This window comes from Tupaia chinensis, unplaced genomic scaffold (assembly GCF_000334495.1).
Source record: "Tupaia chinensis unplaced genomic scaffold, TupChi_1.0 Scaffold148234_1, whole genome shotgun sequence".
Taxonomy (NCBI): Eukaryota; Metazoa; Chordata; class Mammalia; order Scandentia; family Tupaiidae; genus Tupaia; species Tupaia belangeri.
Window position 1 is genome coordinate 1843580 of NW_006208084.1, and position 15949 is coordinate 1859528.

A 15949-nucleotide genomic window follows, 5' to 3' on the forward strand; every position below is an offset into this window, starting at 1 on the left:
GAGATGGAAAGAGAGAAAACATTTATTAACCTTCATGTGCATTGTTATAAGTCATTTATTATTCTTTGCTCAGCAAGAAACTGTCTACAGCTTCAGCTAATGCTGGTTTGGTTCCTGTCATATGCAACTAGTTTGCGTATGAGCTTTGACTTAATGGGCAAATCAACAAATCCTTATCAGGTTTGGAGTGGGGCATAACACTAATAGTTGAGAGTATATAAAGGAGAACATCCCTAGAATTTCATTTTTGAAAGGGAACAGAAGAGTAAGACACACACTAAAAATGATAATTATATAAATGTTACCAGTAATAAATACTGTATGTGTTAGAGTAGCTAACAATGCATTTCTGGGTGGAATCATCATGAGGGCTCCATGAGAGGACAGAAAGAAATAATATCCCAGGAGGCTGCAGAGAATGGGGACAGTAATAATGGATAAGGTTAATTGAGCTCTCACTGTGTGATGGCATTGTTCTCAATATCTTGCATGTATTAACATTTAAAACCTTACAGTAACTCTATAAGGTAGGTATGAGAGGACTTCAAAAAGTTCTTGTAAAAATGGAATTAAAGTATGAGTTTATTTTGATGTCCCCCCTCCAAAATCTGAATCCTTGCATAGGTTTTTTCATAATATGCATTTTTCCATTACCTTTTTGAAGACATCACTCCCCCGGTACTGTTATCATCTGGATTAGACAGATGAGAAACTGAAACACAAAGAGATCAAGTAAAGGTAGAGATACAAACACAGGTAGGACGGTTCTTTGCTTAGCTACTGCGCTCTGCTGCCCCCTGACGGTCAATCAGGCATTGCAACTGAAGAGCATCACATATAAAGGCATGATCATGATGCAACCTCAAAAACTTTAATTTGTTTGAGTAACTTTCCTGAAGAAAAGAAGTGGAAGATCAAATTGAAAAATTTACGTGTAGGTCACATACTAAAAGGTTTTCAATGCTATGTGAGTCTGGGTATGATTCTGTTTTCCCAATGTCCATAATCAAGATCCAATGCAGTTAATCTGTCTTCCAAGTCACTATGCATAAAGGTTAAAGTTCCCCTACAGTGCCAGCAGGTGGTGTGGAGGTTAAGGTGTCTGGTTGCTACATGACTGACTCCATAGTTCCAGTTTTAGACCTGATGGTTTGAAAAACATGCTGGGCATGTATGCATGCTTGCCCACAGTTCTGAGAGGAAAATGGAGGAGAAAGGATTGCAGCTTGGCATCTCCTTGGGGGGTGATTTCTCACTTTCCTTCTCTCTTTGTGTCTCTCTCTCTCTCTACACACACCCTATAGCAAAATAAAAATAAAGAAGAAGAAGAAAGAAAGACCTGTACCTGCTTATGGGAAGCAGTGGGAGTTAAAATCCAGCCTGCACATTTCTCCAAACCATGCATCCTGCACAGGTGGAATCCAGCTGGAGGTTATATATGTTTTTATGATTTGTACAAACTACAATGTTAAGTAGCAATGACCCATCTAGTTTTCTGCAAGGTTGTTTGTTGGTAAGAAACTGAGAGGCCATTCATGGCACTATTATTGAAGACATCACCAGTGCCAGGCAATAACTGGATGTTGCAATGCTTCTGCTAATAGTGACCCCTACACAACTCAGTGTGGGAGGTCATAGCATCCCCATTACGGAGATAAACCACCAAGGCCGAGAGAAGCTTTACCACTTGCTCAAGGCCAGCAATCAAATCCAGGTCTGGCTCCAAACAGCAGTGATGTCTCAGTCCTTCCCCTCACTCTCTCCAATATCCAGAATGACACAAAATTTCCACCTTTCAGCACCAGGGTAGTAACCATGTTAATGCTGGGGGGAAGTCAGCCAGCCGATTCCTGATAGAATACACCTGGGACCAAAGACCTGACTAGGCTAAAACCTCCCAGCAGCTAAAGTTGGGATAAGAAAGTCAGCTCTGGGTTTGCAAAAGCAGATGCCGAAGGAGAGGTCTGCTGTGGCTTTGAATCCCACTGGGAGATAAAGCACAGAAGATAGGTGAGCAGCATTCCTGGCAGCAGACAAGAGTGAAAATGAAATCTGTTCTAAGCTGCCAACTCACACCTCTCCCTCAGTTTAACAGGTGTATTATTGTCAAATTTGCAGCTATGGACATGCCAGTTATGGTTCAAAAACCTTTCTGTTTAAGCTCCATCTCATTCAGTCAGAATTGGCAGGGAAGGGCTTGAGGGGGAAAGAGGAAAAAAGAAGAAACAAGAAAAAGAAAGAGAGAAGAAGAAAAGATACTTTTCAGCCTTTGTTCTCCAAAACATATCTTAAGTTGTTGTGACTCGGTGTGAAAACTGGTCACAGAGCTTCTTAGAGGTTTTCCTTAGGTCAGTGAGGGGCCTCCTATCTGCTTGTCTTTGACTGGTACCTTTTCTGAATGGATTTTTTTTTTCCCCTCTGAAATTGTTTAAAATTTCAAACATCAAACTGCCTCTGGGGATTCCTGGTTGAGGGCATAGGATCCGTGCTAAGCCAAAGAAAGAAAGATTTTGAGTTAAGAAACTTACTCACCTGAAGAGATGATGCACTGAAACCTGCAGAATGGAAGAGGAGTCAGGGAACTATGAGATTACTGGATGGAGAAAAAGAAGCGTCCTTGCCAGTTCTACACTTGCTATATGGCAAGGGCTGATCTAAGACACAGATTAGCTCATTTAAACATCACCAGGCCAGAACAGAGCTTGTGTAGGAAGGTTTTGTGGTACTCATTACCCTGGAATGATGGACTACAAGTTATAATGTGTGTTATTTACACTTCAATTGATAATATTAGCAGATCTCCAGTGTTAGCCACATTGGTTTGTTTTCCTTGTAAATTCTTTATTCATGATATTTCAGTGCTGTAACTGGGGGGTTCATTTTAAATGAAATGTTATTTGCAAACAGAGGGCATTATTTGTTTTTATAGTTTTTGTAAATAAAGGCTTCGGAAATGTTTTCTTAAAAAATAGATAACTAAACATCACAGAGACAATTATTTAGGTATCACCATTGTTATCTCCACTTTACAGAGGAGGAAACTTAATCCCCAAGGGGTTAAATAAATTACCCAGAGTGAAAAAAAAAAAAATTGGTAAGGCTACAATTGAATCTCAGGAGTTTGGACCAAGAAGCTCTGCTCTTCACACTGCTCTATGGCCTTCCCCCACCTCCCTTAGGTTGTTTGCCATACAGTGTGTTCTTAATAGAGAGAGACAAAGAGAAGGTGATAAATTATCCCTCCAGGAGATGGCCATGCTGCAGTCCAGTCTGCTCTCAGGATTTGGGGCATGCATGCACACACAGAATGTGACTTTCAAGCCACCAGGTTTGGGACTCGAACTGTGGCTGGCCATGTGGAAATCCAGCAATTTAACTACCATTCCACCTGCTGACCAATTTTATGGCTTCTTGGTGCTGGCTCTACTTCAAGGCAACTAGTGGAAGGGACACTCATGAGACAGTGGCCATGCTGGGTGAGGGGAGCTTAACAAAGTCACAAGAACACACACAACCAAAAGGGTAGGGACCACTTCACAGAGTAGGTAGATTTGGAAAAAGATCTTGAAAACATGCTAAAATTTTTCTCTCTCTGTATCTGGCAATCAAAAAAGTTAAAAAGAAAGAAAATAAAAAGAAGAATCTCTAAAGATTTCTTTCTTTTGAGATGAAGTGTGCAACTTCCCATTGGGCCTTTCAAGTTGGTTATCCACTTTTCAACTTAACATATCTAAAGTTGAACCCACAATATTTTTCCTCTCTGTTCAAACCTGCTTTTCTTATACTCTGGTGGCCTTGAGTGATGACCCTTCTATTCATCCAACTTAGAAGTCAACCTTGATTTCGCCCCTTCAAATTCTCATCAACCTTTATTATGTCTCTCACAATATTGTCTTGAAAAGAAATGCAGTTTAACAAGCGGACCTGTCCTAAGGGAATCTCTGAGGAAATCTCTATGGGAAATACCCCTAAGCCAGGCAGTGGACAGCACATATGAGAATAACTTCAGGAACATCATTTCTTATCCTTGTCAATCTCTAACTGCTACAAATGATCTCATGTTTCTGGGACTCAAATTCCTCCTCTATAAAACTGCATAACAAATGAGAAAGATTAGACATTGATGAACTGAATTGTGTCTAAGTTCTTTTTTAGTTCAAACATTCTCTCATTCTTTGCTTTGTGTCTAGTCCTTTCTAGGCTTAAGAACTTGTAATAGATCCCATTTTGGCTGCATCAAGTTTTAATTAGCACTTTGCCCTTCCTTCATAAGTTTTGAAGCCAGACAGAGCTTGATGTGTTTGTTAATTCTGTTCTTTATGGGATCAAAAACCCTAAAAGATGACCTCACTGAGGTCTTCAGGTCTCCAATCTACTTATCAATGTAGGTCCATGGATTCCTTTATCTCAGTCCAGGCAGCAGCTCTAAGTGACCTGGACAAAGCTTCTTTTTCTATGAATCACACTCTGTTTTCTGCCTGGGTCCCTCAGAGTGATCCTTCAGCCTCTTATCAAATACGCCACATGGGAAAGAAAAAGAGAAAAATCCAAAGGAGGGAGAGAAGCCCGAGACAAAATTTGAAACTAAAAATGCTTAACAGAAAAAATACAGTAAGAAGTTGCTATTTTCCTCCCCCAGTTCTTTCCCCTTTCTCCAGGGTCACAGTGTATGACTACTTTCTTTGACAAAGAAGAAACTCCCTTTCGGAATAAAATCAGGCAAGAGAAATCTTGATCTCTTGGAAGTCAAATCATGTCACTAACACACAGTCTGCCAAATAAATAGTAGTTGTTCAGTCAATATCTATCAGTGAAGATGCATTGATGTTGTAATGTTCTTCTCAACAGTACTTTTATAACACAATTCAATTCAAGCCATCATAAATATTTGACCAAATAAAACAAAGTTTCCTTTTTTCCCCCTCAACTCTTTAGACTTCAGGTCTCTGTTAATTTCCTTTCTATGTTTTTTTTTTTCCTAGAAATTTGTCGATATAAAACATAGTGGTATCATTACATCCATTTTCTAGATGAGGAAGTGGAGGTTCAGAGAGTTGCAGTACTGTATTCTAAGTAACAGAATTGTGAATGAAGCTAGATTCAAACTCACTTCTACCTGGTTTCCAAACTAGTACCTTTTCTACCTCACTGTATGTTGATAGGGAGAAAGATGAGCAAAGCTCAAGACAAGTAGGTTCAAATTTTATCATCCTCCTGTCCCCTACCTCAGCCAAAAGGTTAAAACTTTGCTCTCTTCTTTTCCTGGTCAATATGCCTTTTAGAAGCTGTGTCAAGAGGGAGATTGTGTTTCTTTAAAGAGTATTCCTCTTCCATTTCTAGGAGTGATGACTTTACTGCAAGGCTAGCATTGGATTACTATGGATTTTTTTTTAACTTAATTGAAATTAATGAGTTCTTCAGCTGAACTTGATCCTCCTAAGAATCCTTCGTAAGATGCTGAAAGTAGTATCAGGCATATTTGGTTATTGTCTTTCATTCCAGAGAAAAACAGAGACAAAACAGCCATCTTTCTGGAGATGTTGGGGGATGGGTGGAGAGGAGAAGAGTGTGTTTTTTTGCCTTTTCCTATCTCTGTCACTATAACCCAAACTGTGTCACTGGTGGTTTAACTGTAATTTTTTTAACCTTGTTAATTCTTATAGAGCCCACTGGCCTTTCCCAAAAACCTCTGCTGAAAATAAAAAATAAAAGCCAGGACCAGCAGTTAACATAATGGCTATATCACTGGACTCCCACGTAGTCGACTGCAGTTCGAGTCCCGGATCCAGTGGTTTAAACTCACATTGGGTGCGTGTGCGTGCATGTCCAAAATCCCGAGAGGAGAATGGAGGAGAAGGGATTGTGGTGTGACCATCCCCCCTTGGGGGAGATTTCTCACTTTTTGTCTCTTTCTCTCTTTCTGTCTGGCGAGTGCACACGTCCTATAGCAAAAAACCTCTTCCCCCCCAAAAAAAAAGAAAATTTAAAAAAGCCTAAATAAGACTCTTAAGAGATGTCAACATGAGCTGGTTTATCTTGACATTAGTGGAACTGAATGTAGACTGATGTTGAATCTTGAGTTTAAAAAAAAAAAAGAGGGAATATTTATTAATTGAAAAAGGCTTTAATTTTCCAAATGACTAACCCATTTACTTGTAATTTAAAAGCTTTTGTTTTTTAAAAAGTAATTTTATCGTGATATTTAAATTTCTGCATCTTGTCAAGGTAAAATATTAGTAAAATTACTGCTTGGGTAGTATTAGTGCTAGTAATTTAATACTGATGTAGGTACACATTCACTGATGCCCATGTGCAACACACACACACACACACACACACACACACACACACACAACAGTGCCCCTCCCAGTCCTCTCTACTTTAGAATTCTTAGAGGGGAAGTCTTATTTCTATGACCTGATGTTTCCTTGTACTTGAATCAATACCCACTAATGTGAGACCTCTCACTCTCTTGTTGCCTCTTACTCTCCCCTGAGTGCTGGGCAATGCAAACTCTAGGAGTGAGTGGAAAGGAGGAAAGAGGTGTGTGCTGTGTAGTCTCTTCCAGTCCTGATATCCCTTTGGGAATGGTCTGCTCTTTCTTTCTTTTCTTTTCTTTTTTTTTTTTTTTTTTTTGCTATAGGGCTTGTGCGCTCTCCAGAAAGACAGAGACAGACAGAAAGACAGAAAGCGAGAAATTCCCCCCCCGGGGGGTTTAGCCACTCTGCAATCCCCTCTCCTCCATTCTCTTCTTGGGATCTTGGGCATGCATGCACACACACCCAACGTGAGTTTAAGCCACCGGGTCCGGGACTCGAACAGCGATTGACTACATGGGAGTCCAACAACATAGCCATTACACTAACTGCTGGTCCTGGGAATAGCTTGCTCTTAACTGCATGGGAAGTTTATCTGTATTGTTCTCTCCGGTTGGTGAGACCTTTGCCAAGCCTGCTTATGTCTAGGTGAATAAGTGTTTCTGAAATGCAGTGTCAGGGAGCTCACAGTTGCCACTCATCTCAGCCACCTTACCTGATCTAGCTTTAACAATGGTGGTCTCTTTCTCTCCATTCACTTGCTTCCGTTTCCTCTCTCAGTGGGTTCAGAACACAGGCAAGGGAAAGATGGGAATTACTGACTCAGCCAGCACTTCATCAATGACAACTGCCTCCATTGTCTAACTTCTGAGCAGCCATTAACTGGAAGGAACCAGACAAGCTAATATGACGGAGCATAGTCCATCACTGCCATCAATTAAAGCCAGTCACTTTCCTTTGAGCAATTATCCTGATTTCTGCTTTTCTTTTAAATACCATTCCTGGTTTCTCAACTGACCATTCTAAAACAGACCTCCTCATGACTCAGCACTTGATCAGATTGCTCTTGTCAGAGGTCTTGCTTAATTTCAAAATGGCTGCAGTCTTACTAGACCTCAAGCTGGCCTGCTTCAATATCAGCTAGCAAATACAAGGGGATTTTAAAAAGTTTGGAGAAAATGATATTTAAGTCTGAGTTCACTGTGGTGCAAAGTTTTTCTTTTGAAATTCATGCATAGATTTTCATAATTCAAATTTTCCTGGGACTTTTAAGACCCTTTTGTATCTCTTCCTTTTAGCACTGGAGGTGAAAAAAGGAAGCCTGGCTTTCTTTCAGGATTCAAACATGGAACCAGCACCGTCGTATTACCCTATAACAGGAATGACCACATACCGGAGATTAAGGCCTTCTACACATCCTTCCTGAGCATAACCATCACCTACTGACACATTTGATAGGTTAGGCACTTCTCTGGGCTGAACCTTTTTACCTATAGAGTGGCGATAACAGAAAATAGTACTGCCCACCTCACAAGATTATGGGAGGATTAAATGAAATTAAACAATATATATCAAGTATTTAGCCAGAGCTCAAAGTTCTCAAAACTTTACATTTCTTTCTTTTTTTTTATTTCATATCATTCTTTTTAACGTTTATTTATTTATTTCTACAATGAGAGAGAGAGAGAGGAGGTAGGAGGGAGAGAGACAGTCGCCCCTAACAGGGTTTTCACACTGTGATCCACCCCTAGCCTCAGCTGGCCTGGATCACAAGCATGCACATACCCAGAATAGTACTGGAGGTGAATCTAGGACCTTCCTATGGAGATCCAGTTGAGTTACCACTGCCTGTCTCTGTTTCATGTTATTTTTATTGTAAAAATAACAGCCATGAGGCCCAGGGGGATTATATATGTCTTATGGAAACACTCCCTTTCCATTTCGGCATCGACTTACTTTGACGTCTTGCCCATCCTTCACCTTGTTGTTGTTTTAACACCCAGTGAGCCTCGGAGGACAGGTCTCTCTTGCATGGGATTATTGTTTGAGTCCTAATCATGTTTTCAAAACGATCATCTTTAATCAAGAGAGACAGGACTTCCGTGCCAATAGTTCTCATTCCATCTTGCATTGATAGGTGTTAATAACAATTGTCTATCATTAATTATGCAGACCTTAACAGTCAGTATTTCCATTGTCTCCCTGATATGTCTGGAATGTCCTACTCCTGGGAGGTGAGTGGGAGCTACAGTGTGCAGTAAGTGCAAATCAGGACGGCAAGGAGCAGGTGACTTAAAGATAGTTCAGAGACTCTGTATACTGTTTCCACTGTCTCAAAGTAGAAAGTATATTGTCCTCAAAAATCAGAAGTTCTGGTTTGAATCACCTGTCTGCCACTACCTTGCTAACAAGAATCCTCACAGCAGGACACCAGCATCATTAAATGCTTATTCTGCCAGCCCTCTAAGTGCATGGTTTCATTTTGCCTTTTTAACTTCACCACGCAAGAGATATTATTTCTCTCCAATTTATGAGGTGTAAAAATTAATCTCAGACTAGTGAACAAATTTATTCAAGCTAGTGGGTTGCAAATACAGGAGTTAAATCCTAGAAACTGACTTATTTCACTTCATCCTGCTGTCTCCAAATATCAGGCTTCGAAATAAGGAGCTGCCTTCTACTCATACCCTGCTTATCAAACAAGGGGAGTCCAGAGTTGCCTCCTTCATGTTGCTGCCTCTGATCCTCCCAACTAGAAGTCACATTTCTTCACTCTTTACATGCCGGGGTTGTAGCAAGTGACGGACAGTTAGAGGAATTTTGTCATCTCCGCTGCCTCATACATACTAGCTCTTTTGAAAGTGTCTTGTTTGTACCCCACATAGACCTAAATTATTAGGTCTTCCAAGAACCCCACCCTCACTTCCCCCCTTTCACTGGGAACATCATCTTCTTTTCCAGGGGTTTCCTCTGCAATTCCAATGATGTTCAAATGGATACTGCTTGCAAACTGTCTCCCTGATCACATCAAGTTCAAGTCACCCAGTTCTGATAGTGCATTCTTTCTCCCTTATCATTGATTGGTTCAGGAGCAAACAAAGAAAAGAGAAATTCTGAAAAAGAGAGCATCAAGATGCAAAATGCAGAACCCATGTGTGACCATAGCCCAACCATGGGGAGAGAGCAGTGTGCACTAGCTGTACTGAAGCGGAGTAGAAAGACCAAAGCAAAAGGAATCCTGCTGGTACGTTAAGTGTTCCTTGTCTGATTTGGCTGCATCTCTACAATGTTTGCCATTTTGTAGTTCAGTTGACACTACAATGGTCTTGAAAAAAAATTCTGCCTTTTGTTTACCTAAATTCAGTTACCAATAACTAAAATGCCCTAATGTACTTTATTCATCTTGTGATGTGTGTGTGTGAGTGTGTGTGTGTGTGTGTGTGGAGAGAGAGAATCAGTTGCCTTTCATAATTTCATACTTGAAAATATTACTTGTTAAAATGTATTGGTACCCCAAAATAACCAATACTTGAGGCACTTTTTACAGTCTTGTGCAGAGGTGAAAAAATGGAGTTACCACCTGACATGCAAACTCCCAGCTAAGACTGAACGAAGCGACACTCCACCTTCTCATTTCAGTTCTCACACTGTAAACAAGTGTGCTTTTCCTGATCTATGTAGTGCCACATTTTTGTACTTTGCTAGTGATTTCCCTTTTTAAAATGGCCCATAAGGGAAGGGCTGCAGTGCTATCTAGTGTCTCAAAGCACAAGAAGAAATATTTAGGTATGAGTTCCAGTGCTGATGGCGAAAATTTAAATGTTAATAGCTCAACAATATAATTAAACAAGGTGTCTTTAGGTGGAAATACACACAAAAAGCAAGGTAATGTATTGATTGGTTGATGAAAATATTATGACCAGAGGCTTGCAGGAACCTAACCCTCTATGTCTCTTGAGAGGAATAGTTCAGTATTTGTTAACTCTGTATTCACAATGACTTTATAGAATATAACTATTGCAAATGATAAGCATCAATTTGTACACACACATACACACACAATATATAAGAAGACTTCTAAAAGTTTGTGGAGAATGAAATGAAAGTATAAGTTTATTTTGTTGCAAAAATATTTACCATCCATACATAGCTTTTTTTCATAATATACTTTTTCCCTGTAGTTTTTGAAGACCTCTCATATATGTGTAGTTTACATATGCATATATATATATATATATATATATATATGTGTTTGTGTGTGTGATGTGTATGTGTTCATATACATGGGTTCCGCATCCCAGATGCAGTCCATCCCATGTTATGCTGTTACTCACATGTGCTATGTAGTTAGGCCCAGAAAGTTTGCATCTGAACTGAACATGTACAGACTTCTTTTTCTTGTCATTCCCTAAGCAAGACAGAACAACTACTATTTACATATCATTTATATTGTAGTGAATATTGTAAGTGATCTAGAGATGACTTTAGATCTAGGAGAGGATGTTTGCAGGTTATATGTAAATACTACCACTTTTAGTAGAAGAGACATGAGCATCCATAGATTTTGTTATCTGTAGGGGTCCCACAACTAATTCCCCATGGATACTAGGGATGACTGTATAGAACATAACTACTGAATACTGGGAGTATTTGCATGCACACATGTATACAGTCAACCTCGTTATCTGTAATAGTGATATTCTCTATATACATAAAAGGGGGGGTCTTCAAAAAGTTTATGGAGAATGCCCATTATATAAAAAAATAAATAAATGGATTTCAAAATGTTTTTGCACCACATAAACTTGCACTTTAATTCCATTTTCCATGAACTTTTGAAATTCCCTTGTATGCAAACATATGTGTAAATGTAGAGATAGACCATAACTACTGTGAATTTGTATGTACATGTTCACACACGTTCACATGTATATACATATATATATGAATGTATGTGTGTGTGTATATATATACACACACAGAGAAAGATTTACTGTAAATATTTCCATACTACCTTTTGGAAATGAATCTTTGAATGTAAGTTTCTTACACATTCTTGACCTCTTTCTCACCAGTTGCCAGCTTTCCTGTTAATGTTGAGTAACTAAATGTCTGCAGAGTGAAAAGATGTTGACTATCTCACCTGTCTAATTGGGTGCTGGTTCTCAGGCACCTACTATCCATCACCATAGAACATATGTGAGGACTCATTTGCAGAGGCATTCTCTAAGGAGTGGCAATAACCACCCCTATAGGAAGATAAGTTGCTTGTCCTGGTTTTGGCTGTTGTTGGGGGCACCATGATATGGTTTGTGGACCCGAGTCTCTACACCAAATCGAGACTCAGAGAATCATTCCAAGAGGAGGATGTGAAGTGGAGAGCATGAATGTTGGTGGGCCAAATACCTGAGCTCAGTTGCTGGCAGGACCCTCATTAGCTGCAGGCCCATTTGTTCACATGCTCTGTGAAACATACCTTTCACTAGAAGGAACGCCAGGCTCACCATGTTCCAGAAACCCTGTGTGCCAGTGGGGATGTCCCTGCAGGGCAGGGGATGTGTTGTTTCTGGAGAGCAATACATGCTCAATCCCTCTCCTGATATTCACTCATGCCATGGTTAGGGAGACAGAATTCTGTTTAAGGCCATGTAGCACAGACACACAAAATTACCCAGAGGGGACTTGAGCCCACAGCTGAGTACCCAAACCAGCAGAAGTAGCCAGTCAGAAACAAAGTTAAAGGTGCTAGCAGGGAAGAAAGGAGGTGGAGTAATTCAAAGCCTGAGTGAGGATTTTATAATAAGAAGAAAGGTGAACTGTGGCATGGTGGGCAGAAGCTATCCTAAAACTACTTCCAAACTAGGAGAATAAACAAACAACTCCTTGGGGAGCCTTTAATGATCTAAGGAACCAGATCTCCATGGCTGCCTGTCCTGCTCATGATTGAAAGCTGCTAACTAGTCAATTTATTTTGCATAAAAGAGAATAACTACTTGTCCATAGTTACTTGGCACTGTACTTTCCTTATATTGTATCACATTTAATTTTTGGAAACATCCAAAAAGTCAGCAGTTGAGATTTTACTGAAGAGGAAATCGAGTCATGAAACACCAGTTAAATTGCACAAGGTCACACTAGCAGTGAGGAGGAAAACTAGGACTAGAATTCACGTCATCTGAATCTAAACCCAGACACTTTCCTCTCACTGTCATTGTCCCCAGTAGACTTAAGGAGAACAATGACTGTTTGGAGCATATTCTGGGCTCCTTCATTGGACAACAGTAATGATAAGTTTAATATACAATGCAAACTGGACACTGACTAATACAAAGGAACAAATATCAAATATCAACCTAGACCCAAACATCTTCTTGTGAGATAGTGGACAATATTTTTTTTAAATGTTCCCTGGGTGACTCCAATGTGTAACCAGGGCTGAGAACCATCAAACTAGATTTGTGTTTCTTGAACTTTGGAATTCCCTAAAGGGTTTATTTAAAGACAGCTTGCTAGGCCCCACCCCTTGGCTTCTGATTCAGTAGGTCTATTATTATTATTATTATTTTTGTTGTTGGAGGTTTTTTTTTTTTTTGGCTATAGGGCATTGCGCTCGCCAGAAAGAGATACAGAGAGATAGAAAGCAAGAAATCACCCCCTAGGGGGGATGCCACGCCTCAATCCCTGGCTTCTGATTCAGTAGGTCTATTATTATTATTATTATTTTTGTTGTTGGAGGTTTTTTTTTTTTTGGCTATAGGGCATGTGCGCTCGCCAGAAAGAGATACAGAGAGATAGAAAGCAAGAAATCACCCCCTAGGGGGGATGCCACGCCTCAATCCCTTCTCCTCTATTCTCCTCTTGGGATCTTGGGCACACATGCACACACGCCCAGCATGAGTTTAAGCCACCGGGTCCAGCACTCAAACTGCAGTCAACTACATGGGAGTTCAATGACATAACCATTACGCTAACTGCTGGTCCCAGTAGGTCTATTATTTTTAATAAGATGCCAGATGGCTCTTATTTATACCACTGGTCCAGGAACCACACTTGGGGGACCACTGAGCTAGAGCTTGCAGGTTGTCTTTACCACTCTCTCTACTCAGACTTATAGCTTGTAGAACATTTCTTTCTACTCAGTTTCCCTCTCAGTGATCAATTCTGGAGGATAGGTTCTTATCCTCCATTAATTATAAGGAATTGGCTCACACAATTACGGAGGCTGACAAGCTCCAAGAATCTCAAGTCAGCAAGTTAGAGACTCAAGAGAGAATGGTTCAATTCAAAGGAGGCCTGAGATCCAGGAAGAGACAATGTTTCAGTTGGAGGCTGAAGGCAACAAAAAAAGTTATATTTCAGTTTAAAGACCATCAGGAAAGAGAAAGTCCCTCTTACTCAAGAGAGGGCTCATCTTTTTGTTTTATTCAGGACTTCATCTTATTAAAAGAGGCCCATCCACATTGGGAAGGTCAATCTGCTTTACTTGAGTCTACTAATAAAAATGTTAATCCCATCCTAAAAGACCCTCATAGGCACACCCAGAAAAATCAAATATCTGGGCATCCCATGGTTCAGTCAAGTTAAAACATAAATTAACCATCACAATGAATAAGAATGTTCCCAAAGTAAAGAAAGTATAAGAACAAATATTGAAGAAGCTCATAGACTATCAGAGTAGAAAAAGAAAAATTCTCAACTAGACATGTTTAGTGAGATTAAAGAACTTAAAAGATAAGGAGGAAAATATAAATGCTTATATAGAGAAATACAGTTCAAGTAAAGTTGAATAAAACCTGGCATTTAGAGCAGTACAGTGCATGGTCAACCACCAGTCCTTGACTGTGGGAGCCAAATTCAGGTGGACCAATTACCAGCAACATACCATTGGGCAAGTTACTTAGCTTCCTTGTGCCTCTGTTTCCTTTTCTTAAAAAGCAGCTAACTAATGATAATAATGATATCTATGTTTAAGAGGATGCTTGTGAGCAGTGAATGAATTAATATACCATGAGTCCCTTGAATAATTCCTGGCACATAAGAAGTTATGTGTAAATGTTTACTGTTATTATTTCTATCAGACTTTTAACATTAGCACCAGATACTAGCAGACAATGACAGAACATTTGCAAATGTTATATGATGAAATTTTTGAAATTATATTTACATTTTACTAAACTATAACTTTAAATTAATGTAAGACATATTTTGGATGTTTTGGACCTCAGTGTTTACCTTTAAAAGGCCCTTTATGGGGATCAGCAGTTGGCATAATAGCTATGTCACTAGACTTCCATGTAGTAGACCGTGGTTTGAGTCCCAGACTCGGTGGCTTAAACTTACGCTGGGTGCGTGTGTTTATGTGCCCAAGATCCCAAGAGGAGAATGAAGGAGAAGGGATTGCAGCATGGACATTTTCCCAGGGGGTGATTTCTCGCTTTCTGTCTCTATCTCTCTCTCTCTGTCTTTCTGGAGAACACATACGTCCTATAGCAAAAACCTCTCCAAAAAAAGAAAAAGCCCTTTATGAAAATACTCATGGAAGAACAATCCAGCATGAAAAGAGCCAGAGAAACAAAGGACTCATGGTAACTCAGAAAAGTCAATATTGTTTAATAAACTCACCAAAAAGACAAGAAAAGGAAAAGCATATCTGCAACAGGAGAGAGGTAAACTTTTTGATTAAATAGATATTGTAGGAGTGCCTGGTTGAGTAGTGGTGAAAGAGGTGAGGAAACAGAACAGGGTCAAAGAGAGAGCGCTAAGACATTCCTTTTTTTCAGAGGGAAGACATTGTATTCATTTAAGGACAACAAATATCTGTTAGATTCCTGGCCTGTGACATATATTAGTCTAGGCAGTACAGATAGAGTGGTGAACCAGGCAAAGACATCTGTTCTTGTGGGACGTACATTTTAGTGTGTGTGGTGCAGGGAGAGGGGAATGGGAGGTAGATAAATAATGATGAACATAAGTCAGTAAATTTGTGATATGTTAAAAAATAAAATGAACTTCCAGTTTGTGCTCCAAAACATGAAAAATTTGGAAGCTGCCAGACCTGTCTTTACAACAATTGCAGCAAAAATGCTGGACAAACTAAAAATCAGCATTTCTTGGGCCCATCAGAAAACTGAAATTTTAAGGCAAACCATCACCCTGAAGATACTGGTAAATCCAGAGAGCTACAACCAAGATATATTGACCTGAAGCAGAAGACACTGAAACTATGAACTGATGGCGCCTTTAGAAGTTTTGATAACTCGCTCAAGACTTAGTGTGAACTAGCATGAATGAGACGCTCCTGGGGCCACAGTCTTAGGAAGACCTCAGTCTCAGAGGGACCTTTTACACTCATGGTTTTACCTCTAACAATTTCTTGTATGGTGAAGATCAAAGAAATATCTCCTTCTAACTTTGGCAGGGGCAGAGGAAGAGTCTTCTCTAATCCTTGTGAGACACCTTTAAGCCTTCTTCATGGCAAAAACCACTTTTAAAGGTAAAGACGTTACTGGAGTCTTGTCTCAGTGTCCTAGAGGAAAAGCACTCCTGTCACTGCATCTGTCACTAGCCTTTGTGTCTCATCTAAGATAGGACAACATATAGGAAGAAATATTTGTGAAGATCACAGTCCATAC